Source organism: Apium graveolens, chromosome 11 (genome assembly GCF_009905375.1).
Source record: "Apium graveolens cultivar Ventura chromosome 11, ASM990537v1, whole genome shotgun sequence".
Taxonomy (NCBI): domain Eukaryota; kingdom Viridiplantae; phylum Streptophyta; class Magnoliopsida; order Apiales; family Apiaceae; genus Apium; species Apium graveolens.
Genome location: NC_133657.1, coordinates 51391174 through 51407993, shown reverse-complemented (window position 1 = coordinate 51407993; position 16820 = coordinate 51391174). Strand labels below are relative to the sequence as shown.

Genomic DNA, 16820 nt, shown 5'->3' with positions numbered 1-16820 from the left:
GATGCAGATTATGCAGGTTGTAGAATTGATAGAAAAAGTACAACAGGAACCTGTCAATTTCTAGGAAACAAGCTTGTGTCATGGTTCAGTAAAAAGCAAAATTCAGTTTCTACTTCTATAGCTGAAGCTGAATATATTGCTGCTGGCAGTTGCTGTGCACAGATTTTATGGATGAGAAATCAATTGCTGGACTATGGTTTGCAAGTTGAGAGGATTCCTATTTTCTGTGATAACACAAGTGTAATTGCCATCACTGAAAATCCAGTGCAACATTCAAGGACAAAGCACATAGACATCAAGTACCATTTCATAAGGGAACATGTAATGAATGGTACTGTGGAGCTTCATTTTGTTCCAAGTGAGAAGCAACTTGCAGATATCTTTACCAAGCCACTGGATGAATCCACCTTTTCAAGGTTGGTAAGTGAGTTAGGTATGCTTAATTACTCTTAAATCAATCTGAGTTTTTTTTGCAAGTAGAATTGCAGCCAGAAAGTTAATTGATTTTTCAGTACTGGATGAAATTTTTGGCTAAGTCAAAATTTACATCTCGACGGATGACCCTTATCCATCGAGTTTGGTCATCCGTCGACACACTATTTGCTAATAAAAATCAATTACTTTTCTGGAAAATCTTATGTCTCGACGGATAACAGTTCATCCTCATCCGTCGAATTATCTTAATCTCAGCCGTTAATTCCCTGTACATTATCCATCGAGTATACTTACAGTTTGTAAGCATTACACGACGGATAATGGGTGGAATTTTTACAGGTTATTTTTTAAACGGCTATTTTAGGCAATTTCTATTGGTTAATTTACTTTACTTTATTATTTTTATCAGTTATTTTTGAGATAGTATAAAAGCTTATTTCATTGCAATTGTTTTCTTTTATCATTCTCAAATTCAACTGCTCTAATTTCAATTCGCTCTCAAGCACTTACTCTCCTTCTCTTCAAGCTTTTATTCTCTAAACAATGGCACCTGTTGTAAAGATTATGTCTCAAACTGGGTACATTTATGAGAAGAACAATTTCACTACATTAGTTAACAAGGGTATTCAGCAATCGGATGACTATCACAAGATGATGGACTTTGTGAAGAATTGCAAGCTCAATTATGCCATGCTGGAATCACCCACAATCTTCTGTGAAGTTGTTGAAGAAATGTGGACCACTGCTACCTACAACTCTACTGACAAGACTATTACTCTAACCATCAAAGGTAAAGAATTTTGTATCAATAGTGATATGATAAAAGCATGTTTCAAAATTCCTGATAACAATGTATCTTCACCACACAATGACACTGATATCATAAATATGCTTAATTCCATGCACTATGCACTTCCTACTTCTAAACTAAGTGATATTAGGAGAACGGGTCTTAGGAAGGAGTGGAGTTTCTTGTGTGATGTAGTTACAAAGGTTTTCTCAGGAAAGATAAGTAATTTTGATTCAATGAATATTTCCATGTTTAACATGCTATATATGCTAGTTACAGATAAATTTTATAATTTCAGTGCCCTTGTCTTGTTTGAGTTAGGTTTTAAATTAGGTGAGTTAGCTAAAAGAGGTAAGAATGTGTATTATGCTAGATTTCTTATGTTATTGGCTAACCACCTCTGTGAAGAGATTGTGCTTGAGAACCCAAACAACAAACTGGATTGTTGGGTTCAAGAGAGAAGACTCATTGCAGATTTGAACAGGGCCAATCATCACAAAGATGTGCCAATGTTCTACTTTCCTGTAATGCAGGCACCTCAGGTAAGTGAGGTAAGTTCATCCATCCCTACAACTATTCCAACCTCCAAAATTTCTTTGAGTTCAGGAGTAGCTATGGCAACTGTACCAATGACCAAACAGTTGCCTACCAAAGCTGCCAAACCTACAACTATTTCCAAATCCAAATCAAAGAAAACCCCCTATGGTATCTCTCAAAAGATACCAGTTGAAAAATCCACCAAAGCCAAAGAGGGGAGTGTGAAGGAGGGTAAGTTAGGTGAGGGAAGGTGTGAACATCAAAGAAACCCCAAGAATAAGGTTGGAGAGTTGAGTGAATCCCAGCCTAGCCACACTGCAGTTTTCCAACAAACTGCAGTGCTTAAAAAGATAAAAGCTCACTTCTAGCTGCATCATCCCAAAAGGATGTAGTTATTGAACAAAGCTCTCAACCAAGAGCACATGCCAAGAGGGTTAGGGACACAAGCTCACCCCAAATATATACAAGAAAGAAGAAATCTAAAATCTCTGGGGATGCACAGGATACACACACAGTGCAAACTGGTGCTAAAGACACAGTCACTGCACCTTTTCAAGTTCAGTTTGATGTGGCTCCAATAAATGTGGAGTCATAGACAAAATCTCTAATTATAGAAGCACCTCAAACACCATACTCACCAACAAATTCTCTGGATGTGGATATGATAAACACATCAATTCCTGATTCCCCTTCTTTAACTCTGTTGGGGAAGCCAAAATTCAGTACAAGTGAGCATCATCTTTTAGATGATTTGTTGGCTCACTTGCCAATTCTTTTCGAAACTGTTGTGTCATCTGTGCCTAAAATATCCTCAATCAGCACAGAGTCAACAATAGTTTCTCTTCCCAACTCATTCATTTCTGCTCTCTCGACGGATATTGCTCACCCGTCGAGTAGTGATTGTATCCCGACGGATAAGCCTAACAGCATTTATCCGTCGGATAACAAAACCACTCAATCGATGGATATCACTCATCCATCGAGTATCTCTGCACAACTTCAAACTTCAATTATTTCAAGTGCAGAAGACTTAGTAGTTGTACAGTCACTCTTAGGATTGAGAGAGCAGAGTGTCTTGAGTGAGAGGCTGGGTTGCTCCCAGGCAAAAGGAGAGGAAATGAGTGAAAATCTGCAATCCATTTCTTCAGGATTGGCAAAAGGGAGTGAGAGGAGTCCCACCTTAGTAGGTGAAGGTGAGGATGTGAGGGTGGGGAGCCAGGGTGAGACCCTGATGCAACAAAAGAGAGAACATGAGAGAAAGTAGGTACAGAGGATATAAGGGTGGATCCAGCCATTGCTCATGAGTCAATGATTGTGGATGATGCTGAAAAGGAAAGACAATTTCAGCAACATTATAAAGCTGTAATTGATAACATTTCCTTAGATGCTGACACTTTTACTCATCCTGTGTCAGCCTATCAACTGTTGGCTGCTCAGAGAAATGAGGAGACAGAGAAGACTTTAAATCTAGTACATACTTCAGAATCTCTACAAAGGGATAAAGCCGCTGTCAATTTAATGCCTTCTACAGCTGGTGAGCCATCTGAAGAATTTGGAGTAAATTCTAATGACGATGACTCTGTTTCATTTGATGGAAGCATGAGCTTGGGGGAGATGAAGGCCCAAGTTCCATTCCAGATCTACCTGAATGGGCATTGAAAAAGGAGTCTACACCAGGACAATTCAATGTATCCTTAGTCAAACAAATCATGTCTATCCAAAAGGCCATTCAGAACACTGCAGATGCTAGTACCAAGGCTATTCTTCAAGTCCACCTAGATTCTCTACATCTCATAAAGCTACAGCAGTTAAGACAGAATCTGAGTATGGATGAACTCAAAAAGGATATAGCTGACTTGAAGACCTATAATTCTGAGAAGCTGGATTCAATAATGCCCTATGGTACCATGCAGGATCTGCTCCTGAGAATGAGAAGAGAATCTGATGCTGAAAAGAAGTTGGCCAAATTGGAGAACAGAGTTCAAGTTATTGAAGACTCTGTGGCCACCATTCTTCAAAATCAACAGTCTCAGACTAGTCTTCTAATGCAACTGGCTAAAGCACAAGGCTTGACTCCTCAACTTGATGATAACAAAAAGGGGGAGAAAGGACCAAATGAGGGGGAGAAACTTCATATACAAATTAGTAAAGTAATTGTGCCTTCAATTACTATCTCAAAGCCACCAGTTGCAGATGGTATAGATCTGATTCAAGCAGCAGCAGCTAACTTGAAAGTTGCTGAGAAAGAACAGTTGAGTTTGGTCAACTGGAAGAAGATTGATGAGGAGATACAGAAAAAGTTTGAACTTGTCAAGGAGCCAGTTAAGTCAACCATCCATCACTCTCAAGTCAAGCAAATTAGTGTGAATGAGATGAGCATGAACTATCTGGAAAGAGGACAATCTTCCTGCATCAAGTCTCCAAAGGCTGAAATAATTCTCAAACCAAGGGCAAACTACCCAAAATCATCCTTGAAGAACCCCTTGGACACTGTGTATGAGACACCCAAGCCTGATGAGAAGAAGCTTTTGTCAAGATCAATTATTTTCTATAAAGATCCAACTGATTCAGCTTCTAAAAAGAGGATTGCTAAGATATTCAGAAATGGGAAGGAAATTTGTGTGGTAGCTGGACATCCTCAATTTGCTCAAGCAAAAAGAGAAGAAAGAGCCAGATTGAAGCATGAAAAGAAGCAATCTGCTCTAGATGCAAAGAAGACTAAACAAAAGAAAGAGCAGATTGCTATCTTGGCCAAGCTACAGGCTGTGAATTCATCCCAACAAATTCCCTCTCAACCATCTGAAGCCACTGAATCAAGGAAGCAAGTTGAAGAACATAAAAAATCTCCAAGGAAGAAAGAATTGGCTAAAAGAACTAAAAGGAAACTTGATATTGTTGACAAGGAATTGGAAGATCAATTTTCTAAGGAACCCACACCAGCTACAACTCAAGCATCAAAGCCCTCTGTGGTATTTGAAGATATAAGGGTGGTGGATCCCTACAGGAATATTCATGGTGAACCTATTATGCCCAAGGATGAGCCAATAGAATGGGATATTATACCAATCCCTGACTTCAGTCTACCAATCCTTAGCAAGCCAAAAAGGACAAAGTCAAGGGCAGTCAAGAAAGTGAAGCTGTCACCTCTCAAATCCAAATCTGTAGTTAAAGCTCAGCCCAAAGTCAATAAGGGAGACTACTTGTACTTGTGTGACATCAAAGAATTTTCTGATCTAAATCTCTATCTGGATGAACTAGATGAAGTGAGGGAAATTGATGCATAAAGAAACCTACCTGAAAGGTTAGTGTTCAAGTACAAAGGAGGAAAGGAGATATAGTGGCCACTTCACAGGATTCTTCAAGAGAGCCAAGCTGTACTGATTAAAGTTTATTCATCCTTCAAGAAGAACTTTGGGTTCAATATCACTGCAAGAAGAATAGTATTGAAGAAGATTGAAGAACTAAGGAGTGTTAGAGATAAAGATGCACTCCCAAAGACTCTTATCATCCCATACACAGGGAGAAGAGTGCATCTAAGGCCCTACTGGCTGATGGAGTTCATAGATGACAAAGGGGTGAGAAGATTCTTCAGATTAGAAGACCAATTGAGCATCTCCAGCAATGAGACTCTCCTGGAAATGCAAGGAAAGCTAAATCTCTCAGAATCTGATGAACTGGAATTCCACAGGAAGCTCCAAAATCAGATTGATGAAAACAACAGAAAGCTTGAAAAAAGATCCAGACCTTCAAGAAACTAGAAAAATCTGCTCAGGCTAGAGGAGCATCTTGAAATGACTGTGAGCTAAACTTTAAAACATTTTGATTGATTGAAGCACTTTTCAGTATTATCTACTTTATTTTAAAGATGTATGTTTAGGGTGTTTGGTTATCATCAAGTATCTCTTAATTTATGGCTACAATTCCAGTAGACATAAATTGGAGAAGATTGTTGTACATATGTTATGTACTTGATGATGACATAAACAAAACACCTAAGTAGATTTTACTTAGTGAAATAATGTAGCACTCGACGTATAAGAATTTTAGCTCCGACGGATAACTCATTATAGTCCCGACGGATGATGACTTATTATCCGTCGAGTGAGTAGCTTATGTAATAATAAGTTTGTAGCACATTTCTGCATACACCTCTGTATAGATTCTGTAGTAGCATATAAGTCATGTTGACTTTAACTAGATATGCAGAATAGGTTGATTAATTGTACATAGATGATGTCTTGTAATTCTGCATAAATGAATTGAAGCCAAGTGCCAAAATAGCTACCGACGGATGATTAACAAAGCCATCGACGGATGATCAAATGGCTATCAACGGATGTTTTATATAGCAGTCGACGGATGATCAATGAAGCCATCAACGGATGATCATAAAGTCGACGGACGATCATGTACTCAACGGATAAAGAATTCAAATATCAGTTGACAGTGACAACTGGTCACATGCGTAGAAGTGTATGCAAATGGAATGAGGAAGCCTATTACCTGGGTAATAGAGAACAAAGTAACAAAGCATTAGACCCGATAGTTTTTATAATGATCCTGTCTTTTGACTTTGTAATCTTAGTATTATATAAACCAAGAAGTAGCAAATAGAAACTAAGATCTGAGATACAAAAAAAAGTGAGAAACATTTGTAAGTAGAATTATTTAGCATTTCTCTGTATTCTCAGTAGTTCATATTTGTAAGCAGCTGTGAGCATTCTTGCACACAGAGTTCTCTCGATATAATATATATCTCTGGTGGAATTGTTTAAATCCACCAGAAAGTTTTTAAAGACTCTTGTTTTTAATTACTTGTGTTTTGATTCACTTAAGTTTTTTATTCCGCATTGTGCTAATCAATACACTTATATTTATATTCGAGTTCGAACATTTTTATTTCAAGAAAAAGGTTCAAGAATTCCATTCAACCCCCCTTCTGTAATTCTTGCTATATTGTTAAGGGACTAACAAGTAACATACTAACATGCAAAATAAAATAATAAAAAAAACTACATGACAAATATGCAAACTATATGAACTAAACTATCATGAATATGCAACTATATGGACTCACATAAACATATTCCTTAAACTATCACCCCCAAACTTAAAATTTTCATTATCCTTAGTGAAGATAATAGTAAGGAATCAGGCATACCTACTCAGAATCAGGATCATCATCACCCTCTGCGGGTGGAGTGTTAGAAGGCGGGTACACAGAATTCTCACCAAAGACTGGCCACTGGATGTTAATTCCCGTGGATCTAAAAGCTGTCCCCAATGCCTGGGTGAGATCATGTGCAAACCTACTATGAATGTCATGCATCGCATCCATCCTCCTCGCCAAGCGCCTATACTGCGCTGAACCCAAACCAGCACTGTCCTCTGCTTCCTGCTATTGCTGCTGCGAAGAATTAGGCTCATCAATCTGATGCCTCCATGTTGCTCTGCGTGAATGCGAAGAACCACCAACATATGTTTGATCTGCCGGTTGTCCACCCGGCAAATGATCATATGAATAACTGAGCCCCTTCTAATCCGGCTTCCCACCATTCCACTCCTGCATACTCAAAAGCGTGAAACTGTCGATAGGGGCACTAGATAGCTGAAATTGCTCGTGTGCGGGCCAATGAACTCCAACCGCCATACAAAGCTTCATCACAATCGACACAAAGGGAATAGAAACCGTAGTGCTCCCACGTAGAAAACTCAGAATATCCTAATAAATCACCGACCCGAGATCCACATAATCTCCCTAAAGAATCCCCCACAATAACCATGCACGCTCCACAATAATATCATGCACATGAAAATATGGCATGATGTTTGCACAAATAAAAGAATTCCATGCACGTGCAAACCTATTCATGCACGAGGCAGGGAAAGTGGCATACTCATTTGTGCCCCTCTTGAACTTCCAGTGAGTCTTTGGGACACATAGTGTAGCAACAATCAAGTCCAAGTCAAAATCATCCTCGGTCTTAGTCACCCAATCCTCCTGCTCTGGCCTCCTCTCGGGTTGGTTGATCACCCTCTAAATAGCATCAGCACTGTAATCCACCGTTAACCCCCTCACCACAGTAAAACCATTCTTATCCACCTTCGATTTTGCACAGAACTCGTGAACAACACTTATAGGCACATCAGCAGGTGCCTCGTAAAAAGAAACCCAACCCATCTCCAAAATCATCTCAAGCAACTTACCATCCTTACCCGATGGCAGAAAAACCCTCTCCTTCGCTATCGGCTTCGTTAACAACCTCGCATACTCCGCTTCAACCTCTGGAGTAGCAAACCTAGGCCTCGTACCTCCAACACTCGAAGAATCGGTGGTGCTGCTGCTAAATTTAGTCCTTTGTCTCCTGGGTGCCATTGAATGTGAATAAGTTTAAGAAAAGAGAAGTGTATAAGAGATATTTTGGTTTGGGAATTGAAAAGTCATGAAGATGATTGTGTATAAGTGTATGTATATATAAGGAATTGAGAATTAATTTTGGAATAGAAGTAAGATTTGATTATGGGAGTAATGGGGTAATGGAATTGATTTGGAGATGGATATATGGAAGTGGAGGGAGTAAATTTCAGCTAGGGTTTATTTTGTGCCTAAATTTTTCATTTTTATGATTTTTTTTTCAGGTACAGGGAGTCAGCGCGGTCGCCCCGCCTGGCAGCGCGGGCGCTCCGTGTTACTGGAATTCCAGCGCGGCCGCCCCGCATACCAGTGCGGGCGCGCGCAGCTACTGGAAGTTCAGCGCGGCCACCCCACTTCTCAGCACGGCCGCGCCATGCTATTGTAGTTGACACCCAAATTTTTCATTTTTCTGATTTTTTTGGAGTTTTCTTCTCGTTTTCTTCTTCCTCTATCTACTAATGTACAACAAAGTTGGGTAGCCTCCCAAGAAGTGCTTAGTTTACGTCGTTAGCTTGACGTAGAATTCCCGAGATCAAGTTGCCAACAAAACGGCACTAACCACCTCACGATTTGTCGTATCCCCATAGTAATGCTTTAATCATTGTCCATTTACCTTGAATGCTTGGCCTGGATCATTCTCAAAAACCTCCACCGCTCCATGTGGAAACACAGTTTTGACAACAAACGACCCTGACCACCTCGACTTCAATTTTCCAAGAAAGAGACGGAGACAAGAGTTGAACAAAAGAACTTGTTACCTAAGCACAAATGATTTGAGCACTAGACTTCTATCGTGTCATCTCTTGACTTTCTCCTTATACATTTTGTTGTTCTCATACGCTTGAAGTCGAAACTCGTCGAGTTCATTCAGTTGAAGCATCCTCCTCTTACCAACTGCATCCATATCAAGGTTCAATTTCTTCAAAGCCCAATATGCTTTGTGCTCTAGCTCCACATGCAAATGACATCCCTTACCATAAACCAACTGAAATAGTGACATGCCTAGCAGAGTCTTATATGTTGTTCGATATGCCCAAACAGCTTCATCCAGCTTCGAAGACCAATCCTTCCTTGATGGACATACAACTTTCTCTAAAATACGCCTGATCTCTCTGTTAGATACCTTAGTTTGACCATTAGTCTAAGGATGGTATGTTGTAGCAATGCGATGATTCACATTATACCTTTGCATCATAGCAGTGAACTTGCGATTGCAGAAATGCGATCCCTCGTCACTGATTATGACTCTTGGAGTCCCAAATCTTGTGAATATCTGCTTGTGAAAAAAATTAAGCACTACCTTCGCATCATTCATCGGCAAAGCCTTGACTTCCACCCACTTCAACACATAATCGACCACCAACAAGATATACTGATTATTGCAAGATGAGACAAATGGCCCCATGAAGTCAATTCCCCAAACATCGAAGACCTCAGCCTCGAGAAGCACATTAAGAGGCATATCTTCCCTCTTTGACATATTACCAAATCACTGGCATCGATCACATTTCAAAACGAATTGATGTGCATCCTTAAACAAAGTCGTCCAGAAGAATCCTACTTGAAGGATACGAGCTGCTGTCTTTTCTCCACCATAGTGACCTACATAAACAATCGAATGACAGTCTCGCAAGATTCCCCCCCCCCCCCGTTTCGCTGTACAGAACACATCTCCTGATGATTTGGTCAGCTCCTTGCCGAAACAAGAACGGCACATCCCACATGTACCACTTCACTTCATGAAGAAACTTCTTCCTTTGAGCATAAGTCAAGTCTGGAGGCATAACGTCGCTCACAAGGTAGTTCACAAGGTATGCGAACCACGGTTCTTCTGCTTGTACCCCAAACAACTGCTCATCGGGAAAAGACTCATTTATCAAAGACTTATCCTGTGAAGCTGTACCTGGATCCTCTAAATGAGAGAGATGATCAATGACTTGATTCTTAGTACCTTTTCTATCCTTGATCTCCAACTCAAATTCCTAAAGTAAGAGAACCCAAGCAAATAACATTTGTAGACAATGGCCAGTAGTTTTTTCTCTGTAGTGGTGTAGTTCAGTTGAGCACCATTGAGGGTCTTACTAGCATAGTAGACCACATGAAATATATATTGTTCTTCCTTTGCCCAAGAACTGCTCCAACTGCATAATCACTTGCATCGCACATCATTTCAAATGGTTCATTCCAATCAGGTACAGTTATGACAGGTGTCGTGATCAAACTCTTCTTTAAGCTCTCAAAAGCAGCTTGGAACTCGTCATCAAACTTAAAAGGAGCATCTTTCTCTAGCAAATTACACAACGGCTTCGAAATTTTAGAGAAGTCCTTGATGAAACGCCTATAGAAACCCGCATGACCAAGAAAGATGCGAATTCCTTTGACAGAAATTGGCGGGGGAAGGTTTTCAATGACCCCCACCTTGGCTTTATCCACCTTAAGACCCTTACTAGAGACTTTGTGCCCAAGAATGATGCCTTGTCACACCATAAAGTGATATTTATCTTAATTGAGAACCAGATTGGTCTCAACGCACCTTTTCAACACTAAACCAAGATTGTGCAAGCATTCATCATAAGAAGTTCCAAAGACAGAGAAATCATCCATGAACACTTCTACATTATTTCCAATTATATCAAAGAAGATAGCCATCATGCATATCTGAAATATGGCTGGTGCACCACATAGCCCAAAAGAAACTCTTCTGAAGGCAAAAATACCAAAAGGACAAGTGAAGGTAGTCTTTTCTTGATCTTTTGGAGCAATACAAATCTGATTATAACCCGAATAGCCCTCCAGAAGACGGTAGTACTCATGTCCAGCCAATCTGTAAAGCATCTGATCAATAAAAGAAAGAGGGACGTGATCTTTCCTTGTAGCTTTGTTCAGCTTCCTGTAATCCATGTAAACTCTCCACCCCATGACTGTTCGACTAGGAATGAGATTTTTTTTCATTAGCAACCACAGTGATACCTCCTTTCTTCGGCACACACTGAACTAGGCTCACCCAAGAACTGCCAGAAATGGGATAGATGATCCCTGCATCTAGCCACTTGAGAATTTCCTTTTTCACAACCTATTTCATGATTGGATTAAGCCTTCCTAGTTTCTCAACAGTAGGCTTGCTTCCTTCATCTAGCAGAGTTTTGTGCATGAAATAAGAAGGGTTGATTCCCTTGATATCTGCTATAGACCATCCAATTGCCGATTTGAACTCTATAAGAATTCTCAAAAGCTTTTCATCATCACTACCTGAAAGGTCAGATGCAATAATAATAGGCAAAGTAGATGCATCACCTAGAAACGCATACCTCAAATATTCAGGAAAGGGTTTAAGCTCGAGTGTAGGAGCTTCCTCAATAGATGGCTTGAGGCGCTTTGGAGAATTTTTCAGCTCTTCCAATCCAAGAGATTCAAAAGGCATTTCCAGTTTTCGCTTTCAAGGAGAAGCATTCAAATACTGTAATTGCTCATCACTTTCATCATCTTCACTATCTAAATCCCCCATTAAGGCTCTGTCTAGGGCATCAGAGTTTAGCATTTGATCCAAGTAACCATAGATTCGACCAATTCTACCTTAAAGCACTCCTCTTCATCAGTAGGGAATTTCATGGCATTAAAAACATTGAAGGTGACATCCTGATCCTGAACTCGTATAATGAGCTCACCTTTCTGCACGTCAATCAAGGTTCGACCAGTAGCCAAGAAAGGTCTTCCCAAGATTATGGGAATCTTCTTATCCTTCTCGAAATCAATAATTACAAAGTCAGCAAGAAAGATAAATTTGTCCACTTTGACCGATACATCCTCCACAATGCCTCATGGATATGTGATAGAGCGATCGGCCAACTACAAGGACATATATGTAGGCTTTGGATCAGGTAAACTCAACTTCTTGAAGATAGACAAAGGCATTAGATTGATGCTAGCTCCCAAGTCACATAAATATTTGTCGAATGACACTTTTCCGATGGTGCAAGGAATAGTGAAGCTTCCAGGATCTTTAAGTTTCAGAGGCAACTTCTGTTGCAGCACATCACTGCATTCTTCCGTGAGAGTAACGGTATCTAAGTCATCGAGCTTCACTTTCTGAGAGAGAATACCTTTCATGAACTTCGCATAACTAGGCATCTGTTCAAGAGTTTCAGCGAAAGGTAAGTTGATATAAAGTTTCTTGAAAACTTCTAAGAACTTAGCAAATTGCTTATTCAGCTTTTGCTTCTGCAACCTCTTAGGAAAAAGAGGTGGAGGATAGACCTTTCCAGACCTCAATGTAATTGCCTTAACCTACTCATTAGCTTCCCTCTTGCCTGGAACTTTAGTGTCACTAGGGAGTATACCACGTTGTCGATTCATTAAGGCATTGGCAATCTGCCCAATTTGATTCTCCAGAGTCTTGATAGAAATCGCTTGGCTCTTGCACATGAGCCTCAACTCCTCCAATTCAAATTTTTCATTAGATTGTGGTATGTGCTGAAGTTGGAGTTGTTGCCTTGGTGCATATTATGGTTGTTGAAACCCAGGAGGGTTATATTGTTTTGCTGTATATGGCTGATAAGGTTGTTGCTCCTCATTCTGATTATTGCTCCAGCTGAAGTTAGGATGATTGTGGTTGTTGGGATGATAAGTGGCTGGAGCTGGTTGCTGCGACCTCTGGAAGTTGCTCACAAACTGAGTTGATTCACTAGAAATAGCATAATGCTCAGTCTCATGTGCACTTGTACAAAGCTCACAAACACATGTGATCTAATTAACTCCATAATTAGCCAAAGAATCCACTTTCAATATCAAAACTTGAAGTTGAGCAGCTATAGCGGTATCTGTATCCACTTCCAGAACTCCTGCTACCTTATCTTGCGGCATTCTCTGAATTGGATTCTGGTACTCATTAGCAGCCATTAGCTCAATCAACTCGTAAGCTTCATCATAGCTTTTGGCCCATAAGGCTCCACCTGATGCTGCATCGAGCATGGGTCTAGACTGTGTGCCCAAACCATTGTAGAAACAATTTATGATCATCTAATCAGCATGCCATGATGAGGACACTTCCTAAGCATTTCTTTGTAGCGATCCCAAGCCTCACACAAAGATTCTCTAGATTATTACGCAAACTGAGTAAGAGCATTCCTGATTGCAACTGTCTTTGCCATAGGGAAGAATTTAGTAAGAAACTTTTGAGCAAGATCCTCCCATTTGGTGATAGAACCTGTTGGTAGAGAATGTAACAAACACTTAGCTTTATCCCTCAGAGAGAATGGGAAAAGCCACAGCTTAATAGCATCTTCAGAAACTCCATTGAACTTGAAAGTATCGCAGATCTCGATAAAATCCCTGATGTGCATGTTGGGATCTTCTATAGGAGAAGCCCCAAACTGAACTGAATTCTGTATCATCTGAATCGTGCTCGAACTTGATCTTAAAGGTGTTAGCCAAGATGGATGGTCTGATAATGCTAGAATGAATATCATTGATCTTAGGCTGAGAATAGTACATCAAAGCCTTCAGATTTGCTGCTTGATCTCCCATTGCAACGATCAGTTCTTCTTCTTCAACTTTCTCTACTTTTTCAAAAACTTCCTGACCTAGTACAACTTCTTCCTCAACTTGATCCAGTCTTCTCTTGCAAGAATGAGAACGTGTATGCATCAACGCTCGGTAGAGTACCTGAAACACGACAAGAAAATAAGTAGTAACAATATCTGAGTCAGTGAACTTTAACGACCACTGATGACAAACACATAAACTAAAAATTAGCATCGAGTCCCCGGCAGCGGCGCCAAAAACTTGTTAGGACGAAAACACGCGCTAATAATACACGGAAGTATACGCATTCACAAGTAATATAGAATTCTTTCTAGTTCGTTCCCACAGAGACTCTTTTGGTTAACATAAAGATTTATGCACTTATGCAACAATGATATGGTTATTATTCAATGTTAAGATGAATAACAAATTGAGATTGTTTATAACTAAGAATTAATTAACATGCAATTAACTAAGAGATTAAAAGGGTTGATTTAATATATGAGACAAACATGGGATTCTAACTTCATTAAATACTTCATTCAAAGTCATTGTTCTTAACCTTAGCATGCAATGGTGATGACAACTAATCAGATAACACGAAACTAGTAAATGCCAACTTTCGTTGCATGAATACCATACTACGAGACATCCACAAAAGAGAGAGAAGCTGAATAGACACTAAATATGTTAAGACCCTATATGTCTATAGAATTTGACAACATAAATGTTTAATGAATAAGTTATCTGTTGTGATTACATAGGGCAAGTAAGATGGTTAAAATTATTTATGAATCATGCATAACAAATACATGAACCCATGCTAGCATGGCAAGTTATAAACCTCTAAATTCACTGTTGTTTCATTAGAGATTAACACACTATCTTATATGTTCACGACGCATATAAGATGAATAATAACAACCAATACTAGGATATCATACAATCACCACACATTAAGATATTGAAATAAATTAACTATTGAAATCTATAAATAAATCCGTTAGAACCCCACGATAATGATTAGTTCTTAACCGAACTCATCATCACCGTGGGTTCCGATGAAAGCATGGTATAATAAACTAGGTCTTTATAAACTGAATAAGAAACAAAGTACGTAATACAGAGTAATAGGTTCAAAAAACAAGAAAACTAGCATCCAAGATTATAACTTAAAATAAAGAATCACAAGAATAAACTACATCCTCCTTGCCTTCATTGAATTGTGCTATACAGTCTTCTCGTCATCTTCTCCTTAAGCTCTGTTATAAAAAAATGTCATTAAAAAGTCTTTATATAGCAGGCCAATCAATCTAGAAGCCCATAAAATCCATCTTCTACTTGCATTAGGATTTTGAAAACCTGACCTGGCGCGGCCACACGTGTAACACCCCCAGATCCGGGGTCGGGGATCCGGGTCGTCACGGTCTTTCTTTCCACAATATCACTTCACTTAATTAATAAATAACCTCATGCTGTGACCCCACACTAACACACACCACAACCCGTTATAGTCTCAGAGATGAAATTTAAATAAGTACAAGTCTTTGAATCCACAATTTAAAAGTTATTACAACCCAAAATGATTACTTGATAAATTTACAGTTAATTGCCATTATCTTCCACAAGTTATAATTATACATAATTGATTCTCAAAAGTAGATGGTCTGATCTACAATAGATCTACCTCTGCAGCTATAGCAGCTACAACATCAACGGGAAGACACAGGACGCTTCCCACGCGCTTGCGCTGGGTCTGCTGGAGTCTGGCCATCTTTCCTAACTATTGTTGTGTGATGAAGAAATAAAGCAAGGGTGAGCAGCAAGCCCACCAAAATAATATGTATAATGATTTACAATATATGAGCCTACTCATAATACTCATGAAAGTCTTGGTCAAAAGAAATGAACCAAGTTGATATCTTAATGCGATGAAGTCGCAAAATATTCAGTATATATATATATATACATATATACTTTTCAAAATATTGGAAGTCCTCTTCCATGCATAATACACACAGAATTCCAGTGTATAACTGTATAAAAATATCGTTGCAAGGTGATCTCATATATCTAACCTTCTCTCAACGTTTTTCTGAAAATCTTTGTCATGCATAAGATAATCATTTACTAGATATAAGTTTAAAAGATGAAGTTACAAAATACTCCAATATACTTATATCTTTTCCAAATACTACTTGAACTACCACCATTCAAGTTATAATTAGTTTCCAAAGTTCATCACATAGACGAGACTACAAGATAATACTTGAATAGATTCAACCTTTAAAATATCATCAAAATAAAATGAAGTTATGAGATACTTCATTTGATGCAAACATTATTTTGAAAACTTGACCCTGCCAACACTCAACAATCGCCCAACCGTAGCCTTTCTATCGAAGTGCTTTGGGTAGTGTTGCAGAAATATCCAATTGGATGATGAACTCATTACGGGAGTTTACCGCGCCAGGAAGACCACTTACGATGATCAGTCGTAGTAGTACAACCCCACCATTTTCTACATGTAGAGGAGAACCTGTCGGATTTACTTGTCAACCGAACACTGAACTCCTAAGGAATGGACCGCCTTAGCGGAACTTCCAGGCCATTTGGGCCAATATAATAAGGCTGGGTCGGCGCTACTCGACCACTTACGCCACTCCTAGTTCAGATGAAATCCATGACTCTGAAACGTAAAGCTCGTTTCCCCCTTTCCCCAAGTAGAAACTTGTTGATACGGCTCCACCAAGAAGTCGTACCTAGTTGGAAAGGAAAACTCACCGATATTTCCCAGGCGATGCCTGTTAATGGATTAACTTGTTCCAAGAATTTTACTTCCCGAATATTGGGTAAGTAATCAAAAACTCTTTTACCAAGACAGCAACCTTGTTGCGAATATAAAACACACCACCGAGCCGGATCCCCCAGGTTTTGAGCGAGTATTTAAATCCCCTTTTTAAAAGGAAGATCTTAAATATAAAAATAGTTTTGGGATCCGCTCTAACTTTTGAAAATCATTTTAAAGACTCGAAAACACTTTAAAGAGTGTTTGGAGTAAAACTGATTTAATGAAGTAAATCAGTCCCCAGAATATTTAGAAAATGTCTGAATATTATTATT

At 39.2% G+C, this 16820-nt stretch overlaps 1 non-coding gene and 1 pseudogene across 1 annotated transcript; one reads left to right on the top strand and one right to left on the bottom strand.

Moving 5' to 3' along the window:
- The window catches only part of LOC141695495 (uncharacterized), a 181341-nt pseudogene that overhangs the window by 91375 nt on the left and 73146 nt on the right, over positions 1-16820 (bottom strand).
- Positions 13203-13309, top strand: LOC141699585 (small nucleolar RNA R71). Its single transcript, XR_012566031.1, has one exon. It is a non-coding gene; the product is annotated as a small nucleolar RNA R71 (small nucleolar RNA).